This window comes from Staurois parvus, unplaced genomic scaffold (genome assembly GCF_062004578.1).
Source record: "Staurois parvus isolate SC_StPar_1 unplaced genomic scaffold, SC_StPar_1.0 ptg000341l, whole genome shotgun sequence".
In the NCBI taxonomy this organism is placed as follows: domain Eukaryota; kingdom Metazoa; phylum Chordata; class Amphibia; order Anura; family Ranidae; genus Staurois; species Staurois parvus.
In genome coordinates this window covers 2,157,884-2,183,568 of record NW_028318137.1, presented here as the reverse complement: position 1 = coordinate 2,183,568, position 25,685 = coordinate 2,157,884, and the positions used below count along the sequence as shown (strand labels likewise).

The following is a 25,685-nucleotide window of genomic DNA, read 5'->3' as shown; positions in this document are numbered from 1 at the left end:
TGGATAGAACAGGTAAAGCAGGTGTCGCTATTCTCGTCAAGAAAGGCTGCCCTATCCGGGTGGTATCCTCGGTAATAGACACACAGGGCAGATTTACAGTGAGGAACAGAAGTATTTGAACACCCTGCAATTTTGCAAGTTCTCCCACTTAGAAATCATGGAGGGGTCTGAAATTCACATTGTAGGTGCATTCCCACTCAGACAGAATTTTAAAAAAAAATTCAGGAAATCACATTGTATGATTTTTAAAGAATTTATTTGTCTTGCACTGCTGAACATAAGTATTTGAACACCTAAGAAACAGCAAGAATTCTGGCTCTCAAAGACCTGTTACTGTGCTTTTAAAAAGTCCACCTCTACTCCACTCATTAATCTAACTTAGTAGCACCTGTCTGAGCTCTTTAAAGACACTTGTCCACCCCACAGTCAGTCAGACGCCAACTACAACCATGGGCAAGACCAAAGAGCTGTCAAAAAGACACCAGAGACCAAACTGTGGACCTCCACAAGGCTGGAAAGGGCTTCGGGGCAATTGCCAAGCAGCTTGGTGAAAATAGATCAACTGTTGGAGCAATTGTTAGAAAATGGAAGAGGCTAAAGATGACTGTCAGTCTCCCTCGGACTGGGGCTCCATGCAAGATCTCACCTCCTGGGGTATCACTGATAAGAAAGGTGAGGAATCAGCCCAGAACTACAAGGGAGGAGCTGGTCAATGACATGAAGAGAGCTGGGACCACAGTTTCAAAGGTCACTGTCGGTAGAACACTACGCCATCATGGTTTCAAATCATGCATTGCACGGAAGGTTCCCCTGCTCAAGTCATCACATGTCCAGGCCCGTCTGAAGTTTACCAATGACCATCTGGATGATCCAGAGGAGGCATGGGAGAAATTCCTGTGGTCTGATGAGACCAAAGTAGAACTTTTTGGTCTAAACTTCACTTGTCATGTTTGGAGGAAAAAGGATGAGTTGCATCCCAAGAACACCATCCCTACTGTGAAGCATGGGGGTGGTAACATCATGCTTCGGGGGTGCTTTTCTGTGAAGGGGACTGGACGACTGCACTGTATTAAGGATAGGATGAATGGGGCCATTTAATGTGAGATTTTGAGCAACAATCTCCTTCCCTCAGTCAGAGCATTGAAGATGGGTCGTGGCTGGGTCTTCCAACATAACAACGACCCGAAGCACACAGCCAGGATAACCAAGGAGAGGCTCTGTAAGAAGCATATCAAGGTTCTGGAGTGGCCTAGCCAGTCTCCAGACATAAATCCAATAGAACATCTTTGGAGGGAGCTGAAACTCCGTGTTGCTCAGCGACAGCCCCGAAACCTGACAGATCTAGAGGAGATCTGTGTGGAAGAGTGGGCCAAAATCCCTGTTGCAGTGTGTGCAAACCTGGTCAAGAACTACAGGAAATGTTTGACCTCTAATTGCAAACAAAGGCTTCTGTACCAAATATTAACACTGATTTTCACAGGTGTTCAAATACTTATGTTCAGCAGTGCAAGACAAATAAATTCTTTAAAAATCATACAATGTGAATTCCTGAATTTTTTTTAAATTCTGTCTCTCAGAGTGGGAATGCACCTACAATGTGAATTTCAGACCCCTCCATGATTTCTAAGTGGGAGAACTTGCAAAATTGCAGGGTGTTCAAATACTTCTGTTCCTCACTGTATACTACTGCAATGTCAATACGGCGATGTCTATATTACAATCATTAATGTGTATACTCCACATACTAATCAATTGGTGTTCTTTAGAGATGCTATCTCCCCACGTTTGGTTTCTTAACATCCTTTCACTTTTATTGGCAGAGACTTTAATTCATCCATATCAGCTGCACGAGATAGAAGAACCCTTCAAAACCAATTGCCCTCAAAACATGTTTTGAAACAGTCTACATCCTTCCGTCAATGGATTAGAGGACATAAGCTGTTTGATATTTGGAGAATACAACATCCGAGTGCTAAACAGTTTTCATTCTTCTCTCTGCTGCACCATATCTACACCAGACTAGATTACCTTTTGCTTTGAACCCCCCTGCTTAGACAGTTAGCTCCGATATTGTCCCCAACTCCTGGTCAGATCATTCTTTTTTGGCTTTAGATCGGTTTCTAAATGGACCAAATTCTCGCACTTGCCATTGGCGCCTGAATGACACACTTCTACATCAAGCAGGTGTCAACACTTCTATTTCAAAAGCATTGCATTCATTTTTTTTAACTTAATACAGGATCTGTGTCAGCATCCTCAACTTTGTGGGAAGCCCACAAAGCGTATATTAGGGGTCGCTTTATAATGGAAAGCTCAATGTCCTAAGAAATCCATGCTTCACAAGAAAACAGACCTTATGAACCAATTATCTCAAGCGGAAAAGAAAAAAAACTTACCGCTTCGCCCTCTTTGCCTAAACTTCAATTAGCACTACAACTTAAAGATGAACTTAAGACACTTGAGGCTAGTTCTATAGCGAAGAAACTGCTATGGATGAAACGAAACAGAAGTTTTATGAATATGCTAATAAACCTCATAGGATGTTGGTTAATAAACTGAAAGCACATTCAACAACTTCCGCTCCTGAATTTTTGTTTCAAGCAGATGGCACCCCTACTTTTTGCCCGCAACAGATAGCCCAAGTATTCAGAGACTTCTATCGTAAGCTTTATAACGGTTTATCACCAGACATACACCCCCCTTTTCCATAGAGATTTCTTTGACACTTTTTCAGCTCTTTTTTTAGCTCTTTCAGCTACTTTACCTTTTCGAGACTCTACCAATCGCGATTCCTCAAGTTCAACTGCAAACTCTTCGAGCATTTCTTAGATTTATTTGGCATGCCTGAAAGCCCAAAATAGTGAGAACAGTTATTTTGTCATCTAGAAATAATGGTGGCTTAGGGGTACCAGATATTACCAATTACTATTTAGCCACTCATCTGAGACAAACGCTATCATGGATCATGGTTCACCCAAAAACCTCAGAATAGATGGGCAGAGATTGAATTAGGCTATAATTTATCCAATTCACACATGTTCATTGCTACGCTCTTTTCATTATACATCGCCTATGTGTCGCCCCCCCCCCGGTTCGAATTTACCCTCCAAGTTTGGTCAACTTGTAAGTGTGCTCTCCATTGTTAAACGGTTTATATAATCCAGAGCTCCCAGATAGTCTATAATACCCACAGAAGAGCCCTTGGGCAATTAATGGGATATTTCAACTCCGTCACCTGATCAACCCAGTCTCGCACAGGTTTCGGTCATTTGAGATTAGGGCATGGAAATCCATGATACCGGTTTCAGCCAAATACACCTATTTACAGTTCCGTCATTTCTTCCTTTCCTTGAATTCCTCTTTAACACTAGATTGCCCCACAGATTTAGAGAGGATAGCTATTAAAGGTCCCTCCCAACAACATTTTATCACCTCTTTATATAACCTACTTCTCAATAAAGGTTTTCTTATTGATAATCCTTACCATTATATGAAGAGATGGGAGGATAAACTCCAATGCTCAATCTCTTTGAAATGTTGGCAGGTGATTTGGGATTCTGTTGCAAAGACCTCTCGGTGTGTTTTGTATGAAGAAAACGTATATTAAATATTGATGCATTGGTTCGAGACCCCTGTAGTGCTTCATGAAATCAACCCAAATCTGTCTGACAAGTGCTGGAGGTGCATAGGAGGAGTAGGTACCTTGGCATACATCTTTTGGTTTTGTCCACAGATTGCGGGTTATTTGGCCATGGTAAGAATGATCTTGGAGCAAGTACTCAATGTTAACCTACACCTAGACCTGCTACACTATCTTTTGGGGCTACCCTTTAGGGCAGGGGTGGGCAACTGTGGCCCTCCAGCTGTTGTAGAACTACAAGTCCCATGATGCATTGCAAAACTGACATTTACAAGCATGACTTCCAAAGGCAGAGGCATGATGGGACTTGTAGTTCACCATCAGCTGGAGGGCCACAGTTGCCCTCCCCTGCTTTAGGGGTATCTCTAAGCAATCTAAGAGGCTGGGAATAAATATTATGACAGCCACTAGACGGGTGATACCACGATCAGTTGATGTTCTCAAGCTAAATCATCTCTTAAGAGTGATCTCTAAAATCAGGGAAATGGAATATCTTACAGCTCTAGTGGGTGAACACTCAGGCCACTTTCGCTCTATTTGGGAGCTATGGGATCATCCTCCTTTTGGTGGACTTCCTTCCTCTCCCCCTCTTTCCCCCACCCTTATATAGTTCAGACACCTTTCTAGGTAACGTGCCTTTGACAAATAAATGTAACCCAAAAATGTGCAGGCTTATGTCGATATGTGCCTTTGTATTGTTTTTGTTTTCTTTTGAACTGATGGTGGTTTTCTTTCAATGCAACGTTTACACCTAAAGTGTTGTTGCTGTAACTATGTTCTGGCACTAGCCCTTAATAACAATTTACAATATTAAAAACAGCACAGCTAACCCTTTGATCACCCCATGTTAACGCCTTCCTGCCCAGTGTCATTAGTAGTGTGTCAGTGCCTTTTGTTAGCACTGATCACTGTATTGGTGTCACTGGGGATGTCAGTGACACCAAGTCAGTTCCCCCCAGGGTCAGAATGCCTGCAGCAGTCCCGCTATAAGTCGCTGATTGCCACCATTACTAGTAAAAATTAAAAAGAAAAATCCCAGTATATATACATACGCCATAATTTTCACGTAAACCAATTAATTTACATGTATTGAGATTTTTATTATTAGCAAAGACATGTAGCAGAATATACTTTGGCCTAAACTTATGACGAAATTTGATTTTTTTTTAATTTTTTTTTTTACTGGAAATGTTTATTAGCAACAAGTCAAAAAAATTTTTTTCTCAAAATTGTTGCTTTTTTATATTGTAAAAAAAGCAAATAGAAAAAAAAAACCCACACAGGCGATCAAATACCACCGAAAAAGCTCTAATCGTGGGGGGAGAAAAAGGATGTAAATTTAATTTGGGTGCAGTGTTGCATGACCACGCATTCGTCACTTAATGTAACGCAGCACTGTTGGCCTGGTCAGGAAGGGGGGGGGGGGGATCCTCTGGCGGGCAAGTGGTTAAAGAGGTTGTTTATTATTGAAGGAAGATTCTATATACAAGACGCATTTGGCATCTTATGTCCATGTCAAGGGAAGCAAGCGTTTTTTTGACCAAACTTTGTGTGAGGTCAAAAGCTCCAGGTGAGGGCACATCTGGTGTTCTTGGTGGTGGATAAATATTAAGAAGACACAAAGTAAATTGGGGAAACGCATTGTTTTGTTTGAGGCAGAAATAAGAAGCACTAAATTGAGACTTATTCCAATATAGAAACTGTTCATAGGTTATTTTGTTATTCACATATGGTATTAGGGAGATATATTTAATTTAAGGAAAGCTGTGCATATTTATATGAGTATGTGTAGGTGTAAGCAGCTCTCTTGTAGTTATTTCAGTTGTATTCAGTTAAGTTGATGTACTGATTGTGGATTAATTTTTAGCTTCTCGTGGGAACCACTTTGTATCATTAGTGTTAAAGGAGAAAACACCATAGAGGGGAGGGAGCTGTGTCTGTCAATGAACTCAAGAGAAAGGGATTTTATGTTGAGTTACAAAAAAATTCTGTTTTCTCTTATGTTAATTGATGGAAACAGCCTCTGTCTATATTCCTTACCAAACAAACAGGGATGTCCCCAAGCAGTGCCATAATGAGCATTGAGCAAACCAACTAATGGAGAAAAAAAACTCCAGGCAATCTGCCAACAGTCCAAACCACCCCAAGGGTGCCTGAGAATTCGAAACAGTTGCGTGCAAAACTTTTCAGCCCCAACTACTATCCAATGATGACAACACATCAACTTCACGGAACTTAATAGACATGTGCACAGACGATCAAGTTGCCGCTTAAGAAACAGACGCCTGATGTTGAACTGCCAGAAGGTGCTAACCTCCCTAGTGGAGTGCGCCGTAACAAGGAAGGAAGATTTCCATCCCTTAATGGCATACGCCTGCAAAATCGCCTGCCAAATCCAAAAGGGAAACAGTGGCTGTAGAAGCTGCCAGGCCTTTCATCAGACCGTCTGTAAGCACAAGGAGAAAATCAGACCACCACCAAACAGCTGTCACATAGGAAGTACACGTGAGGCGCGCATACCAAATTCAAGGAGTGCAGAGCCACCTTCTGAGAACGTGACAGCCAATGACCTCAGGAAAGTGTAAATCCGACACCACCTTCAGATGTAGAGAAGGTGAAGGAAAGAGTATCACTTTGTCCTTGTGGAAAACCAAATAAGGAGGCATATAGGATAAGGTTGCCAACTCTCATCCCTTTGAGGAAGCTACCTGACCCTGTGGCGCAACGCGTGGGGGAGGTGCTTGATGATGTCACGCCACTCACGGTGTCCAGCAGATTGGTAATATGAGAACGTCAATAATCTTATACAGTGTATACTGTTTATTTGCTGGCTGTATCTGGTGCGATTGAGCCCCAACAAAATGCGAGTGGTTCATTGTAGGATTTTATGTTTGGGAATTAAGGGTTTTAAAAAGAGAGGCTATTTTCTGTCCATCTACATTTTTATGCTGAGAGGTGGAGTCATAAAAGGGAGGTTGTGCATGGAGGATGCGATCTGCTCATAAGAGAATCCAGGAGACACCATTACAGAGTCCAGTCAAAGGGACACAAGCACTATTTGACCAAACACATTTATGAGGTCAAAAGCTCCAGGTGAGAACACATCGGATGTGTTGGTGGAGGTGCATAATAGAGAGATTTATAGCACACTAACAATATTCATCTGCTGGTGGTTCATTATATTGATTGGAGGAACGCTAAGAAGGACTGCATTATTTTTGTAGTACCAAACTCAAATCCCACGGCGGCAACGGGAAACGCACAAGGTGACACCACATGACAAACCCACCTGGTGGAAGGCGAATCCAAGATGTGTGGCCAAGGGACGCTGAAAGAAAACAGCCAAAGAAGAGCCATGACCCTTGATGGTGTCCAATGCAAGCTTCTAATCCACACAGCGGTGGAGAAAGGCCAACCAACGCCTGTGCCAATGAAAAAGAGTGAGGATGGAACCCCAAGCCTGCACACACTAAATGACATAAGTTCTCCAGGTGTGATGGTACAAGCCTTTGACAGAACGAGCCAGGCAACCTCCAGTCCTTCAGAACCTGGCTTGCAACAGGCACATCATCAACGTCCGCAAAGGAAAGCAGGACGGACAGGCCCCTTACAGAAAAGGTCCTCCTGAAGAGGCAGTCGGGAGCGTCCACCACCACCGCACCATGGACAGTAAGGCCAGTCCAGAGCCATTGGGATGACCGGGATCCTCTCTATCTCTATCCAGGTAAGGAATCAAGCAGGAGGCCTAATTGAACTAATCCCCCAACATCACTAACGCATCCATCAGATGATCCAACGACCTTGTCATGAACCTTGGAACCTTTCAGTTGAGGCAGGATGCCAGAAGATCCACATCCGGCGTGCAGGGATCACTCGCTCTGATCCAGCGACTGATGGCTGAGATAATCTGCTTGTCAGTTTACAAGCCCCGGGACATGTATGGAAAACAGAACCAGAACGAACCTTTCCATCTATCTCAGGCTGTGAGCTGCCTCCAGCACTGAAACTGCACTTCTCTTGCCCCGCTGATGATTGGCATACGCCACCGCTGTGGCGTTGTCTAACTGGATTCTGATCGGCAGATCCTGTTGGCGATTCACCCCATGCGTCAACGACAACCTAATCACCGAAGACCTAATGACATTGATGGGTAGTCGAGTATCCTCCAGAGTCCAGCAACCCTGAGCCAAGTCCAATCCCAAGACTCTCACCCAGCCTAAAAACGGGCTGGCATCCATCGTGACCACAGTCCATCAAAGGGAAAGGCAGGACATTCCATTCTGTAGAGCCAGAGACTGCAGTCACAGGGATGAGAGACCCTCATCGACTGCTCAAGATAAATGTCCAAGGATGCCTTCCATTTGGACAAGATTGCCTACTGCAGTGTTATCGCATGGAACTGGACATTTGGAACTGCTCGAAGGTAGCCACCATCAGGACCATAGCCTGCAAAAAAAAAAAAAAAAAAAAAAACAGGAAGGGCTCTTTGAAATTCAAAAGCTGCAGAGTGCGCATGTGCGGAAGCTCCGGTCCGTGCATGTCCGCCTGAGGTTCTGCCGCATAGCGGGAGAAGCAGCCTCTCCGACGCCGCTGCCGGCCCGCTCCTCAAACTCCTCCGCTCCATAAGCGGCACCCCTGGCACCAGGCAAGATGGTCCTGAGAACCGCAAAACATCAGCCCCAGGCTAAACCTATTAAGGAAGCCCGGGCCTCATCCAAGATGGCCGCTGGCTCCACTACACAGGCACGCTCTCTCTCCTATGCAGCCCTGCAGACGGATCCTGCACGCAGCATCTTGGATGGTGAGTCTGATAACGACACTGAATTGGGGACACCAAGCTCACCACCTACCTCTGACCCTGCACAACATGACCTTCTCAAACAATTTGAGAAAATGTTGCACAGAGCCCTAAAGCAGACCTCCGACCATATAATGGGCAAATTATCTAAAGAAATCTGTGATTTAGGGGCCCACAGATCTGAGCTAGAACACAGGGTTGACAACCTGGATGCCGCTGTTCACACAGACGAATTTGAGGTGTTACGTGACGAAAGCCTAACGCTCCGTTCCCGCCTGAAGGATTTTGAAAACAGAGCAGGCTGCTCTAACATTCGCAGCCTTCCTGAAACCATTACAGATGTCCTCTCCACGATCACTGCCCTATTCCAAGAACGGACACCGGCCATCCCGATTGAACACCTTGAGCTGGACAGGGTGCAAAGTGCCTTAGCTCCACGCAAACCGGACCACCCGCCCTGCGATATCATCGCCAAATTTCATTATTTCAGTACCAAGGAACAAATACTTCAGGTGGCCCGCAACGCAGGCACCCTAGCCTTCCAGGCCGCCCACACATACCAATTATTTCAAGACCTGTGCCCTGCCACCATTGCCAAACGCAGGGTCATGAAACCCCACCTACAGCTCAAACATGGTATAACATATCGTTGGAACTTTCCTTTTGCGGTCCGCTTCTCCTACCAGTCACGTGACTACATCTGCAGATCCACAGAGGAACTACTTGATACACTCCGCCACCTTCAACTCCACCCTCCCCTAGATACTCCTGAGGGATCGCGCAGAAGATCTGATTCTTGCTCACCCCAGAAAACCCACAAGCGCGGACGATTTATTTCTCTGGCTCCTGCCCTTCAAGACTCTATGGACTGAAACCCGTTCCAGTTGTCTTCACCCTTCTCAAGCTCTGCCCTGTGCCACTCCAGTCTCCGGGACTTGATCGTCTTGATCGTCATTCTCTGTACATCTCTACCGATCCCCATTTCCATCGAGAACATCCTTGGAGGACTTCACTCCTTGCCCTATTTCCCAGGGTGACCCCCCCTTACAACCACCCTCCTGCAACCTGGTCCTCCCGGCCCTCCTCCCTACCCTGATGGTCTCCCGGTCCGGCTGTTCACCTACCCCAGTCGGGGCCCTCCCTTGACTTTGTGCCTTTACATTATGCACCTGTTGTCGCTAGGGTCATATTGTTCCCTGACACACTGTTATCCTGTGTTGTATTTCACCTAATAACGTTGTTGCTTCCTTCCTTAGGTCACTTAACCTTGTTGGCTTAGTCTGTTGGAGCCCCTCTTAGCTGCTGGGTAGTCTTGGACCTGACCGCACTTGACATATCGTTTTAACCTTGCACCACTTTTTTTTATTATTTGGTGTCAAGTTCCCAGACTCAAACCCCCCCCCCCCCCCCCTACTCAGGGAGCTTCGGACCCCGGTTACTTCCACTGGTGTCCGCAAGTTTGATTTTTTACTTGTGCTGTCTTCTCCCCTATGTTCACCACTGCGCACTCACTATCAGCTCATGTGGTACAAATTTTTTGTACTGCTCGGGCTGTTCCTGACCCCCCACACTGCTCGCTCTGCTCTAGTCCTGGGGGCCAGACCGTTGATACTGGTTGTTCTTCTCCCCCTCCACCAACTACCTCCTGTCTTCCCCACTACTTTTTCCTTCCCTTACCTTCCTTTTTTTCAGCGCCCCTTCCCCTTGGGACCGTTCCCTCAGTGCTCAACCTTGGACCTATTTTATCTTTGCAGTCTCTTTGCTTCCACCATGTGACCCCTGAACGTTCTTTCCCTGAACGTTCAGGGCCTCAACGTCCCCCAAAAACACAACAAGGCCTTTCGCTTTTTTGCATCCCAAAAGGCACATATCGTCTGCCTGCAAGAAACACATTTTCCACTCATCTCCACACCTACATTTTTCAGCCCCCTCTACCCGCAAATTTTTACCGCCTCCGCGAAAACCAAGTGTAGTGGAGTTTTCATCGCACAGTCCCTTTTGTGCTCCATGCCCAGATTGTAGACCCGGAAGGCCGCTATTTCATCCTGTCTGGATTTCTATTAGATTTTCCAGTAACAATCGTCTCATACTATGCTCCTAACCAAGGTCCCCTTCCATTCCTAGCCCACTTGCCGACTACAATTGACCACCACAAAAATAGCACCTTGCTAATTTGCGGAGATTCTAATCACACTATATACCTCTTTCTTGACAAATCTCCCCAGTCGCCCCTCCCCCCCAGCCACTTCACACTCTTTCCAACAACTTCTCAATCGCCATTCCTTAGTAGATTCCTGGAGAGAACTCCACCCAGTAAAACACAGATATACAGTTGAGTTCAAAATAATAGCAGTGCGTTGAAAAAAGTGAACAAAGCTCAAAATCCTTCTAATAGCTTTTATTTCCATACACACAAATGCATTGGGAACACTACACATTCTATTCCAAATCAAAACATTAAGAAAAATTTATCAAATTTGTGTTGTTCCTCTAAAAAAATTGAAGAAAAGTGAATATTAGACTGTTCAAAAAAATAGAAGTGTTTGTATTCTTCTTTACAAACTCAAACATTCACTATATAAACTGAAAAATGTTTGAAGATTTTGCTTTCCTTTGAATCAATATTTAGTTGTATAACCACTGCTTCTGAGAACTGCTGTACATCTGTGTTGCATGGAGTCAACCAACTTCTGGCACCTGTGAAAAGGTGTTCCAGCCCAGGATGATTGGACTACATTCCACGGTTCTTCTCTATTTCTTGGTTTTGCCTCAGAAACTGCATTTTTTATGTCACCCCACAAGTTTTCTATTGGATTAAGATCCGGGGATTGGGCTGGCCACTCCATAACGTCAATCTTGTTGGTCTGAAACCAAGATGTTGCACATTTACTGGTGTGTTTGGGGCCGTTGTCTTGTTGGAACACCCATTTCAAGAGCATTTCCTCTTCAGCATAAGGCAGCATGACCTCTTCAAGTATTCTGATGTATTCAAACTGATCCATGATCCCTGGTATGCGATAAATAGGCCCAACACTGTAGTATGAGAAACATCCCCATATCATGATGCTTGCGCAACCATGCTTCACTGCCTACACAGTGTACTGTGGCTTGAATTCAGTGTTTGGGGGTCGTCTGACAAACTGTCTCCGGCCACTATACTAAAAAAGAACAATCTTACTTTCATCAGTCCACAAAATGTTGCGCCATTTCTCTTTAAGCCAGTCAATGTGCTCTTTGGCAAATTGTAACCTCTTCAGCACGTCTTTTTTTCAACAGTGGGACTTTGCAGGGGCTTATTGCAGATAGCTTGGCTTCACATAGGCGTCTTCTAATTGGAACAGTACTCACAGGTAAATTTAGACCTTCTTTGATCTTCCTGGAGCTGATTGTTGGCTGAGTCCTTGCCATTTTGGCTAATCGTCTATCCATTCGAATGGTAGTTTTTCGCTTTCTTCCACATCTTTCAGGTTTTGGTTGCCATTTTAAAGCATTTGCGATCATTTTAGCTGAGCAGCCTATCATTTTCTGCACTTCTTTATATGCTTTCCCCTCTCCAATCAACTTTTTAATCAAGGTACGCTGTTCTTCTGAACAATGTCTGGAATGACCCATTTTCCTCAGAATTTCAGAGAGAAATGCACTGTAACCAGCATGTACAACATTTGCTGCCTTCCTTCCTTAAATAAGGGCAATAATTGCTACCTGTTTTTCAAAGAATGAATGACCTCACTAATAGAACTCCACAGCGCTATTATTTTGAACATGCCCCTTTCAATTAGTGATTCAATTACACAGAATCAGCAGCATGGATGTCATGACTGTTGGGTCTGTTGGATTTCTATTACTCTACTACACTTAGTAAATTATTTGCCATGTAGAAATATAATTTCTACCAAAAACAGTGATTGATCAGGTTAGTAATGTCTGACTGCTATTATTTTGAACACAACTGTACCTACTACTCCCACCCACACAAATCATTCTCTCGTATTGACCATATTTTCACGACCATCAGCACTTCCTCCAGACTTCTCACTTCAGATATCTTCCCTATACCATGGTCGTATCATTGCGCAGTTCTTACGTCTCTCTCCTCCCTGTCCCCCCCAGGCTCTGATAGTTACTGGGTAATCAACGATAATTTGCTATCCCACCCAACGCACAGCCTTGACCTTGAGATCGCTCTCAAAGACTACCTGCAGTTGAACTCCACCCCAGACATCTCCCCTCTCCTGCTGTGGGAAGCACATAAGCCTGTTCTTAGAGAGATCTGTATTAGTAAGCCATCCTTCCTCAACAAAGAAAAGCGGCTAACACGCCTCCGCCTTGAGGCGGCATATATTCAGTCCCATCTATTGTTTCAGACTAACCCTTCTCCTCTCCACTGCAAAGCATTAGAGCAAACCCATTTGACCTCTTTCTGACGGACCAAGACGAGCTATCCCTTCATAGATCTCGTCACAAATATTACACTAAAAACGAACAAACCCGATACCTTCCTAGCTCTCTCACTCCATAGATTAGATCATATCGTCAAACCCATTCTCCTAAAACTTTCTCACGGTAACTACACCAGTAACCCCACGCGAATACTCTGCACCTTCCGCAAGCACCTAGCTTCACTATACTTCCAGACAGAGCCCTTCGATCAACCCCGCACAGAGAATCTCCCCGCCCACCTCTCATTCCCAACCTTATCCGTTCAGCATTTAGAAGCTCTTGAGAAACTGATCACTCCAGCCGAAACCTTGTCCGCTATCAAAGACTTAAAGACCAGAAAGCGCCCTGGCCCAGATGGCTTCTCTGCCTCCTACTATAAGAAATATGCTCACTTAATTTCTCCTGTCCTTACCAATGCTTTCAACGCCATCTTGTCGGGCCAATCCTTCAAACCAGAAAGTCTCAGCCACTATAACTATGTTACCGAAACCAAACTCAGACGATTCAGCCTGGTCCAATTATAGACCAATCTCCCTACTTAATATTGACGTCAAGCTCCTCGCCAAAATCCTTTCTACTCGCTTGAACCCGATTATAGGCTCCCTAATACATAACGATCAGGTGGGTTTTATCCCCTCTCGACCAGCTGGTGACAATATACGTCGAGCAGCCCTTCTTTCTCACCTCACACGCACACGTAAAATTCCCACTTGTTTCATGTCACTAGACATTAAAAAAAGCTTTTGATACTGTCTCCTGGTCCTTTCTCAATTTTATTCTGCGCCGTTGGGGCTTTGGTCCCCACCTCCTGACATGGATCTCTTTCTTATACTTCAACCCCTCAGCTCATGTCCGTTAGCTGGGACACAAATCGTCTCCTTTCCCAATTGCCCGGGGTACTCGCCACGGATGCCCGCTTTCACCAATCCTCTTCGCCCTAGTAATCGAACCCCTGGCCCTTTTGATTAGAGCCAACCCGGATATACGGGGCCTGGAGGTTGGCGGGTCTCATCACAAGCTTAACCTTTTTGCAGACGACGTACTTCTTTTTATGACTTCGCCACTCACCTCCACCCCAACCCTCCTTCAGCTTCTACGTGATTTCTGGTCTTCAATCAATCCCCAAAAATCTACGGTTCTGAATATCTCCCTCTCCCCTCAAGAAACCCTGCATCTACAACAAGTTCTCCCATTTTCGTGGTCCCACTACGCCATCCCATACCTAGGCATTAAGCTGACGGCCTCCTTACCTGATCTATACTCTGCTAATTACTTACCAATGCTCACTCATCTCACTAGTCTTATGCATAATTGGTCTTCTCTTCCATCTATCTCTGCACGCTGCAGCGACGCGCCCACACATACATCTGGGGTTCTATTCGCCCTCGAGTTTCCCATGCTACCATCCACATACCTAAGTTAAAGGGTGGTCTGGGTCTCCCAGATTTTGCGAAAGACTACCAAGCCACTCATCTCGCGCAACTCCCAAAATATCATGCATCTCACGAGATCCCACAATGGGTTGTTCTATGGTCAGTCAATAGTGATCCCCTCTTGCTAGCCAACCTACTCTGGCTTCGACCTTCCGATTGTCGCGCGATCCAGAACCCAATCACCTCCCACTTTGTTGCCCTCTGGGATAGACTCAAATCCCGAAACCCCCTTCAATCGTCACACAACCCTCTTCTCTCCTATCTTTGCAACCCGGCCTTCCCTCCAGCCTGGTCTTCCCCGCGTTTTTTCACACTTTGGTCCTCAGCTAACCTTCTTAGAGCCCACCATTTCTTGACCAACACAGGTATCAAATCCTTCCCATCCTTTCGAGAATCTCACTCCCTACCCGTGTCAGAAATATTTTGTTACCTTCGGCTAAAGCACTTTTACTCCCCCCTTTCCACCTCCTCATGCTCTGCTAGATCCATGACCCTCTTCGAAAGCGCATGCAAGAAAGATCTGCACAGGCGGGGCCTCATCTATGTTCTTTACGCCCTACTATCAACCCCAGAGCCTTCCCCCGGCTCCTCATGTCGCCAAGTGGGAAAGGGACCTAGGCTCCAAGTTGAAGATTGGGACCGCATTTGGCTAGCAACGAAATCCTTCTCACAGAATGTGGTAGCGTTTGAGACTAACTACAAGGTCCTATCTCGGTGGTACCTAGACCCAGCAAGGATCGCTAAATATACTCCAGGTTACTCCCCATACTGCTTTTGGGGCTGCGCGATGGCAGGAACGTATCTCCATATCTGGTGGTCCTGCCCAATAGCTCATACCTTCTGGGGTGGTATCTTCCACATGCTGTCTACTCTTTCAAAAGCCATTGTCGCCTACCCCAGACATCGCCCTACTCAATCTACGTCCTCCCTCGATTTCAAAGCTCCAGTTTAGGCTTTTCTTGCAGATCACAACTGCAGCCAAACAATTTATAGCTAAATCCTGGAAAACTCCATCTCTGTGCATATTGGCGGTTTGGAATAAGGTGGCATAGGCTATGATACATGCTACATATATGCAGGTGGAAGCTGCTATTACAGACACAGTGCCTAAAGTTTTGTCAATTTGGTCTCCTTGGGTCGATCATTTCCTCCTCGGGGTTTTGACAAATCGTTGCTCCTTCCCTAATACCCCCCCTTGCCAGAAGGTAGTCCGGAGCCTTGGTCTGGACCCATTTTCCCCTTTCTGTCCTGGAAGTGACACACTTTGTCGGTCCTCGTCTCCACCCTCCGCCTTTCTTCCCCCCCCCATATTATGTTTTTTTTCTAAGTTTGCAATAACCGTACCATTACTATAGGCCCCATTTGGCCTCATGTCTTCATCCGCTATACTAATTGTAAATTTTTTTTTAACATTTTGCTGTCTTATACCCTTTACGCCCAATAAAATGTTTGAACAAGAAATTCAAAAGCTGCCAGACTGCTGCTAGGGTTCTTGTAGTTTATCTGACAGGAGTGACACCATGGCCTGCGCTGAAAAGAAGATCAGCCCCAGACACTCCAAGCACTCGAATGGGGTCAATACAGACTTCTAGAGGGTAAGGATGCACCTGAAGTCCTATAAGGATGCATGTTGATTTTCCCACTATCCAGTAGGGTTCATCGGGATTCCGCACGCAGGAGCAAGTCGTCAAGGTAGTCGATCAAAGCAATTCCCCGTTGTCTGAGCAAGGCCAGGACCCGAAGCGAGGCCACCACCGAAGAAATGGGTACCAGTTGGAACTTAGAACTGTGAAGAGAATGGAGTAAAAACACCAGAACTGCTCCAACTCAGGCACCGGAAAAATCACTCCTTGAAGCACCAGAACCTGCACAGCCCAGAGCAGGGCCTTCAGATGTGTAGGCAAGAGCCACAGATAGAGAATAGAATTTTATTCCTTTTCCTCCTAACAAAAATAAAAACCAAGACTACCGGCACAACGCTATCCCCACCGTGGATGGAAAACCCATGCTCGCCATGTGGAGCTGGATGACCTTTAAGGAAGTATGCAAGAGAATATACCTCTGGAAGGGCAGGGATGACAGGCCTTGCAGGGGCAAGCGCTACAGCCACAATACCAACCAAAGCACCACCGCAAACTGAGTGCTTTGGGAAGAGGGAAGCAGCAGTAATTGATGTACCACATTTGCACCTCTGGCCCTGGACTGAAACCCAATCGGTCACTGCCTAAGGGGCTCCATCTCCTTGTATTATTCCTCGTTAATATAGTGGGAAAGAAAAAAGGTACATGGTGCCTTATCGTTTTTAAAAGAACAATTTTATTCACAACTTCTTCTTATGCACTCACAAGTATTCAGTATAAAAAGCGCTGAGTTAAAAACAGTAAAACCGCTAAATGCGTTTGTGACAGGTCTCCTGCGTGGCTGCTCACACTCGCTCACATAGACTATATTGCCATGAAGTCGGGTTGCTGTGGTGACGTCAAACGTTAAACACCATAAAGCTGCGTTAGCCCAGCAGTGGGCTTAATGCAGTGTTTCTCAACTCCAGTCCTCATGGACCCCCAACAGGTCATGTTTTCAGGATTTCCCTCAGATGAAACAGCTGTGGTAATTACTAAGGCAGTGAAACTGATCAAATCACCTGTGCAAAATAATGGAAATCCTGAAAACATGACCTGTTGGGGGTCCATGAGGACTGGAGTTGAGAAACACTGGCTTAATGGAAGGCGAGCGCATATAAGTATCTATATTCCAGCAAGAATCCATCTGCAATCTTGTTTGACTAATCAACTTTAAATCGAACTTATATAGACTTTTTTTGGACACTATTCATTTTTATTATTTAAAATTACTTATACTATGATATTTTTTCACGTTTTTTGTTTTTTTCACATTCTATTATTGATTTATTTTGAAGTTGTAATAAGTTGACTTGGATTGTTCATTATTTCTGGAAGTATTCATATCTCACATTTAGGGCGCGGCAATAATCAATTTACTGTATATTACTACAAAACACATTTATATGAGGATGTGAATAGATGCCTTTTGACCTATATATTTAATTACTATCTCATACCTTAGTGCCTCACAAGTAATTATAATATATATTATAAAAATATATCTGGCAGAGCCATACCAGCTACCTCTTTAGGCATTTGTTGCGAGGCTCAATTCAATCCAGGTATAGTGGTAACCCGTATAAAGAATGACAAACTCACTTTTATGCAAGAAGTCTATGTAACTACCAATTGGTCTAGCAGAACTGAAGAATTTGTAGGTTTTCAAACCAGTACCCCAAGCAGAATACAGAGTGTCAACTTTTCTTTAAATCATGGTTAAAGAAAGCAGCGGGGAGCTCTCACCGTCCGATTCTGATTTGGATTACGAGCCAATAGAAAGCAGTGGATCAGTGACCAAATCGGAAGAGGAAGCAGTCCCTCCTAAAAGAGCAAGATGCTCTGAAGACCAGGCAACCAAGAGCAGCGCCAACGTAACAATGTCATTACACCCAAATGGTCAGTCAGCAAACGTCAACGTAACTAGACCCCAGGATGACAGGTCCAGTACTGGAATATCACGCCAGACCACAAGAGTCAGTGCCCAAACATACCTCTCAGATGCTCTGGCAAACCCTCTGTGGCTGTCTTCCAGCTCAGGATCAGCTACAATCATCCACCCTTTTACCGCACAACCAGGCTTGCAGCCCAACACAGAAAATGTTTCCCCAATTAAATTGTATTTATTTTTCACTGATAATTGGTCCACCCATCGCAGCCATCACATTCCCATCTTTTCATCTGTAATGTCTAGGTCACATTATGACATAATGCGCTTCCTGCATTTCAGCGATAATTCCCAGTGCCCTCCCTGAGATCAGCCAGGCCATGACAAACTATATAAAATTTGCACACTAATTTTTTTTTCTAAAATATTTTTTGAACTATGTCCCTGACCAAAATATCTGTGTGGACGAATCTCTTGTCCACTTTAATGGCCAGCTGGGATTCAAGCAATATATTCCGGGTAAAAGGGCAAGGTATGGACTGAAGCTCAACAAGCTCTGTGAGAGTGCCACGGGATATGTGCATGCCTTTCGTGTGTATGAAGGCAAAGACTCCCAGCTCCAGCCCCCTGGGTGCCCAACCTACATTTGCACAAGTGGAAAAATTGTCTGGGACCTGGCCTTTCCACTTTTCCAAAAGGGGTATCACATCTACCTAGACAATTATTACACAAGCCTGCCCCTTTTCCGCCACCTGTACCTTGAGAAAACGATGGCCTGTGGTACCACCCGAACAAACAGAAAGGGCTTCCCACAAAATTTAGTGAACATAGTTCTTCAAAGAGGGGAATTTGCAAGTCTGAGAAACGAGGAAGTGCTGGCCGTGAAGTGGAGGGATAGGAGAGATGTTTATGCCCTGTACAGTAACCATAATGACATCATGGTGGAAATTCATAGAAGACAAGGTCCCATCCAAAAGCCAGAGTGTATCCATAATTATAATCAATTCATGGGGGGGTGGACTGCTGCAGCCATATTTATCAACAAGGAAGTTCCTCTATTGGTACAAAAAAGTTGCAATATACTTTTTCCACATGGCCATTTTTAGTGCATAGATCACCTATCAAAAATCAATGGAAAGACCTACCAGCTTCCTCAAATTTATAGAAGATGTCATCACTGCCCTAATCTATCAGCAAGGTTCTCCACCACAAACCATTCACTCCGATTCTGTCAGCAGACTTCATGAACGCCATTTCCCTGAGAGTATTCCACACAAGAAACAGGAAGAAGACGCCGAAAAAAATGTAAGGATGCAACAGAGGGGGAGGTAAAAGAGACACTAGTTTTCACTGTCCCCAATGTCCCTCCCAACCAAGCCTATGCATCGGAGACTGCTTCAGACGTTATCACGTTATTAAGATATTAGTTCCCCATATTTTTAACAGCCTACAATTTCCCCATTTTTATTATCTGTGCTGACCTTTTGCCTGCTGTCTTGATTGACCATGCCTCTGCCTTCCACCTTAATTGACCCTGGCCTGTTTACTGACAATGCCTCTGCTTGCCGTCTGAATTACTTCTAAACCACATTTCTGCCTTCCAACGGATCTGATCATTATTATTATTATACAGTATTTATAAAGCCCCAACAGTTCGCTCAGCGCTGTACATTACAAAGGGGGACAGAACATGTGACAGAAAAACAACAATACAATGCAAAACATGAGGGGATCGAGGGCCCTGCTCTTTCGAGCTTACAATCTAGGAGATCATGGCCTGTTTATCGACTATGCTTCTGCCTGCCATCTAGATTATCAACCACGTTTATGCCTTCTTCCTGGATTGACCTCGGCCTGTTAAATCGACAATGTTTTTTGCCTGCTGCTGAGATTGATCTTTTGCCCTGCTACTGCAGTAGTGGGATTCAAGATAACACAGGGGTCTCACACATGTGAGGGGCTTCAGAATAGAGAAAAAACAGTTTTTGGTTTTCTCCGGGTTTTGTAGTTCCCGCAACAGGGTCAGTTTGTCCGGAGGCTTCGAAGAGATTGGGTGGAATGAAACCTCTACCCCTGTGCCCCGGTCCTACCTGACCAAGGCCCTAAGCCTGATGTTCCTGCCTGCTGCCTGGACCAATACTTTGTGATGATCATATCTCTGACTGCATTGACCCAGGACTTTTTATGGACCATGTCCTTGCCGGTTGCCTGGACCCATACTTTGGCTGTGCTGACCATAAATCCTCTTGCTACCTGTACTGACCCAAGACTTTTTCGGATCATGTTCCTGCCTGCTGCCTGGACCAATACTTTGGCTGTGCTGACCATATCTCTGCCAGCTGCCTGTACTGACCCAGGACTTTTTATGGACCATGTTTCTTCCTTCTGCCTGGATCTCAGCCTGCTGCCCGTTTTGTCCCTGGCTTGTTTATCCACCATATTTCTGCCTGTTGCCTGGGCAAATCCTGTGGCTGTTGCCTGCTTCCTGGTCCAATGCTCTCCTAAAACCACAGGTAATATTTTGCTTATCCTTTCTTCAGCTAGGCTGTGAAAAAGTCTCACATGTGGTATTGTCATGTTCAGGAGGAGGAGCAAAAGGTATTTTCAAGTATAAAAGAAATATCCTATAAATTGACAACATTGTGTAAAAAAAAAAAAAAAAAAAACCACTTATTTTCTTTCCACATTTTCTAAAAACTTGTGGGAAAAAAATGACATGTTCAAAAGACTCATTATGCCTCAAAGAATATATTTTGGAGTGTTTTCTTTCCAACATGTGGTAATTTTGTTTGTTTTTCCATTGTCCTGATGCCTAGGGCCTTAAAAACTGTGATAGGTAGTCAGGAAATTAGATGTGTAATTTATGCCCCTTTTCTGCTCCTAGATTGCATGAATGTGCTACTTGCATGTTGGGTCTCTGTATGTGGCAAGCTGCACAAAAGTCTCACACATGTGGTATCGCCATACTCAAAAGGAGAAGCAGTATGCATTTTGGGGCATAATTCTTGGTATGCACATGCTGTGTTAGAAATATCTTATAAATTGACAACTGTGTGTGAAACAAAAAAAAAAAAAAGTTTTAAATTTTTCCTTACACATTTTCTACAAACTTTTGGAAAAAATAACATGTTCAAAAGACTCATTATGCCTGATAGAATATACCTTGGAATGTTTGCTTTCCAAAATGGGTCTTTTTGTGGGTATTTCCACCATCTTGGTGCTCCAGGGCCTTCAAAACTGTGAGCGGTAGTCAGGAAATTAGATGTGTAATTAATGCCCCTTCTATGCTCCTACAACGTGTGAAAGTGCTACTTGGACTTTGGGTCTCTGTATGTGGCCAGGTTGTGGAAATGTCTCACATTGGTATCACAATACTCAGGAGGTGTAGCAGAATGTGTTTTGGCGTGCAATTGCAAGTATGTCTATGCCAGGTGTAAGAAATAACTTATTTTGACAATTATGTGTGAAAAAAAATAGTAATTTCTTCATTTTTTAAAGAATTGTGGGAAAAAATTACAACTTAAAAAAAACTCACAATGTCTTAATAAATACTTTTGACTGTCTATTTTCCAAAAAGGGGTCTTTTGGGGGCTATTTGTACTTTCCTAGCATGTTAGGGCCTCAAGAAATGAAATAGGCCATCAGTGCTTCAGGTGTGATCAATTCACAATGATTGGTGCCATAGCTTGTAGACTCTAACTTTCACACAGACTAAATAATATACACCGATTTGTTTGTTTTTTTACCAAAGTTATGTAGCAGTATAAATTTTTGCCTACATTTATGAAGAAAAATTACTTCTTTGCAAAATTTTATAATAGAAACAAAGAAAACCTTATTTTTTTCTTACATTTTCGGTCTTTTTTCATTTATAGTGCAAAAAATAAAAAAAAAACCCAGGGGTGATTAATTACCAAAGGAAAACTCTATTTGTGGGAAAATAATTTCATATGGGTACTATGTTGCATTACTGCTCAATTGTCATTCAAAATGCGACAGCACTAAAAGCTGAAAATTGGCCTGGGAAGGAAGGAGATAAAAGTGCCCTGTATGGAAGTGGTTAAAACACTTTTCCAGCATGATAAAAGTGCACCAAAACTATTCCCCTATGGGACTCTTCAAACCACTGTGCTGTGGGTGTGGTGTGTTTTGAAAAGCCCTGCATGTTGCTTCTTTGGTGTGGTTTTCCAAAGTGCACCAAAAATGCAGTTCACGTTGAAATGAAAGAAAAACATGGCAAAAATCGCACCAAATTAGGATTTTTTTGGTGCCTTTTTGAGTCAAAAGTAAATTTTGTTCGCAGATGCAGGGAACCAGAAAAAGGCACCAGAAATGCATCAAAAAAGCATGTGTTTTTACTATAGTTTTGCTACAGAGTAGTGCGAAAGCAGTCTAAAGCATCACTAAAAACACCAAAAATATTACAAAACATTACAAAAACAACAGTACAACTAAAGGCTCTTACTTAAGTCAAAAATCAAGTCACTATGTGATGCACTTGCCACAAAATAAGCAAAACTCTTTGCTCATTTCCCTTCAGTGAGCCACATCCTCCAATTTTGTCTCACCTGCTCCCTCCCTCGAAAAATGCATCTTACAGGGGAGGGTTTCAGCAACAGCAGTGCCGTTAATCTAGAAAGCAGTGCACAGGCCTTTTTTTTTTAATTCTCTCTCAGGCTTCGATAGAAGAGCAGATAATGAAAAAAATTAGCACACCAATAAATCCTGAAACTACAGAAGCATGTGTGACATCCACTTGGTCAATACTTTACAAAAGCCTTTACGTGCACAGAAACAAGACCAAATGGAGACACAAACAACAGATTTTAAGTCTTCCACATTTTACTCAGAAGTCCTTGCCTACATAGCTGCTCAAAGTGTATAAGTCAGAGGGTCAAACATAACAGCCTAGCAGCTATAATTTGGAAGAGGAGCCAGCAATGGCAGCCTTAAAATTTTTGCTTGTAACAGGTTTCTTTTAGCTTCCTACTCCTACCTCCATCTTCAGTATATCATCCTTTCCACATGTTTAAAGCAAAAATTTGAAAAAATTGAAAAGCAATGTGACAATTGCGGTGTCAGAGCCCAGCCCTTCTCACCAAACTCGTGACCGAAGGACTAGCCAATCTAAAACCGCGCTGTCACGTGCGTAACAATGCCACACCTAGCTGCACCCTGCACACAGATTTTCACGCTAATGGACCTGTCTGTGTACTGGCAGCCTGGAAGCGATTGTTACTGGGTCAGGTTAATAATGCAATTAACCCTTCACACTGCCACCACCTCCTTTTTGTACAGAGAAAGAGGAAACTCGGCAATATTAGCAATACACTATGATGTTTGAATAATCGTCAGTATACCACTGTCACCGCAGGCAGAGATATACCGAAGTTTAAAACACACACACAGTAGAGCTCTTTAGAGGCAGCAATTCGTAGTTTGCATTAAAGGCGTTAGAAACAGTTCAACACATTCAGAAAGTAAGATTTATTACTAAAAGATCAAAAGGGTGCAATAAAAAATATTTACAGAAAAAGATGTAGCACACACACACACACACACACACACACACACATATATATATATATATATACATACATACAAAGAACAATAGCACAGCAAAGAGATAACAGAGAGAAGTTAGAGGGTTAAAGTACTTGCCACATGTCCTGGGTTAAGCAGCTTCCAAGTTTCAGAGCCAAAGGATGCTTTGATCTCCCACTGTTAGTTTCAATGTTAAAGCAGGGAGATCTTCAACTCTCACACACACACCACAACTCCAAGCACAACAGCCTTTTTCTAGGATCTCAGCAGGGTGTCTCCTTACAGCAGAGAACCAATTGCCTCATTTGGGGAGGGGTGTTGGGGCGGAGACCCAAGCTAGAACAAAAATCCCTCATAGCTTATATTATGGCCCATAACTTTTCCTAGGTACATGTAACATTCCACCCACGGATAGATTAATACGCAGAATCGTCTGCTGAATGTCTACATATGAAATATGACATACCTGCTAGGATGGTTAAGGAGATATTATTTTCTGCTCTCCTGTTGATCTCAGTCAGGGGATGTAATATATCAGGAAACTTGTATCAAAGTGACCAATCTGAATATATGCCTGGTTTTTATGTAAGTCTCCCATATTCCAAGATATGAAATCATAGGGGAAAATGGATGTTGAATGTGGTGTCTAAATAAACCAATAGAAAAAGCGCCACACTGTATAACAAAATTAAACTATGTGTTAGCAGCAACACCCAACCAAAAAAATATATATAAAATTATTTTGGCAAAGTGAATATCTAATGAGGGCATGCGCTCAATAAAAATATATATCACCATATAATTAAGTGTCCATAATGAATCTGTGCAAGTCCAAAACAAAACTCAAAAAATCCTCTGTAAATTCATAACACTGAATAATCCACCACCAAATGAATTAGATGGACTCACCAGAGTTATATGCTGATCAAATTATAGACCAGCAATAGCGCTTGTGCTCTGGGAGCAATGGGTGAACGATATCCAGGGTATTAGAAGTAGTAATTTTCAATAATAGTCACGTCCAGGTGATCAATAATGGCAATCAGCATAAAGGACAGCATATCACTACCAGAAGCAATACTAAGAGAGGTGTCCTGACAGACACCAGCTTAACCAGCAATGCACAGTACTGAAGTAGTGGACAATCCCTGCTCACCGCGGATCACCTCCAACACACACTGGGAAGAGCGTCCTGACGTCAACATCGAGTAGGCCACACAACACGCTTCGTCACCACGACGTCTTCAAGGAGCGGTTGACGTCAGGACGCTCTTTTCCCAGTGTGTGTCGGAGGTGATCCGCGGTGAGCGTCCACTACTTCAGTGCTATGCATTGCTGGTTAAGCTGGTGTCTGTCAGGACACCTCTCTTAGTATTGCTTCTGGTAGTGATATGCTGTCCTTTATGCTGATTGCCATTATTGATCACCTGGACGTGACTATTATTGAAAATTACTACTTCTAATACCCTGGATATCGTTCACCCATCGCTCCCAGAGCACAAGCGCTATTGCTGGTCTATAATTTGATCAGCATATAGCTCTGGTGAGTCCATCTAATTCATTTGGTGGTGGATTATTCACAGTGTTATGAATTCACAGAGGATTTTTTGAGTTTTGTTTTGGACTTGCACAGATTCATTATGGACACTTAATTATATGGTGATATATATTTTTATTGAGCGCATGCCCTCATTAGATATTGAATGTGGTGTCTAGTTTATGACTCCTCTGGAATGTCTTTGAACTCAGTGACATACTTGGTTTATGGTCTTAGATATCCCAGATGGCGAACTAATAGGTACCTAGGCACCATTTTGGCTGGGGGGTTTTATAGACCTGGCGCCCTCCTGCTGTGTCTGGATTGCCTGTGACCTCTGTGATCACCCAGACCACATGTCACTCCACAGCGAGGGAGGGGGGATGATTGGAGGAGGAAGCCTGCTTTGGGAGTGAGAGATGGTACAAAATGAAAGATTCTTAACAAAATGGAGGACCGCGTCCATCTCTGTGTGCACGATTGCTACACATAAGTCCATGTTTTCTCTCACCAGCCCAAGCTGGCTCAAATTTCCTTAAGTGATGCAGCTGCTGTGAGTGCTGTATCATACTGCAGTAATATCAGCTACATATAGTATGCAGCACTGCATTCTGGCAGCATCTCAGGAGACTTCCTGTCTGCTACCGCAACAAATCGAGTTGGGCTGAATGATTCTCAGCTATTCAGAGGAAGCCTTGTACTTTTAGGCAATGAATACCAGGCTTCTTATGATTGGCCGAGGTGGAGAATGAATGTCATTCATGCGACTCCCATTCAGAGATTGTG

At 43.8% G+C, this 25,685-nt stretch overlaps 1 protein-coding gene across 4 annotated transcripts in view; it reads right to left on the bottom strand.

Moving 5' to 3' along the window:
- The window catches only part of TCF20 (transcription factor 20), a 497,541-nt gene that overhangs the window by 236,049 nt on the left and 235,807 nt on the right, over positions 1-25,685 (bottom strand). Inside the window, exon 3 of one of the 4 annotated variants that reach the window (XM_089684284.1) lies at positions 2,765-2,844. The exons of the other annotated variants lie outside the window; for them this stretch is intronic. The gene's annotated coding sequence lies outside the window, so the exon portion shown is untranslated. The remainder of the gene's footprint in view (positions 1-2,764; positions 2,845-25,685) is intronic. 4 annotated transcript variants of the gene reach the window in all.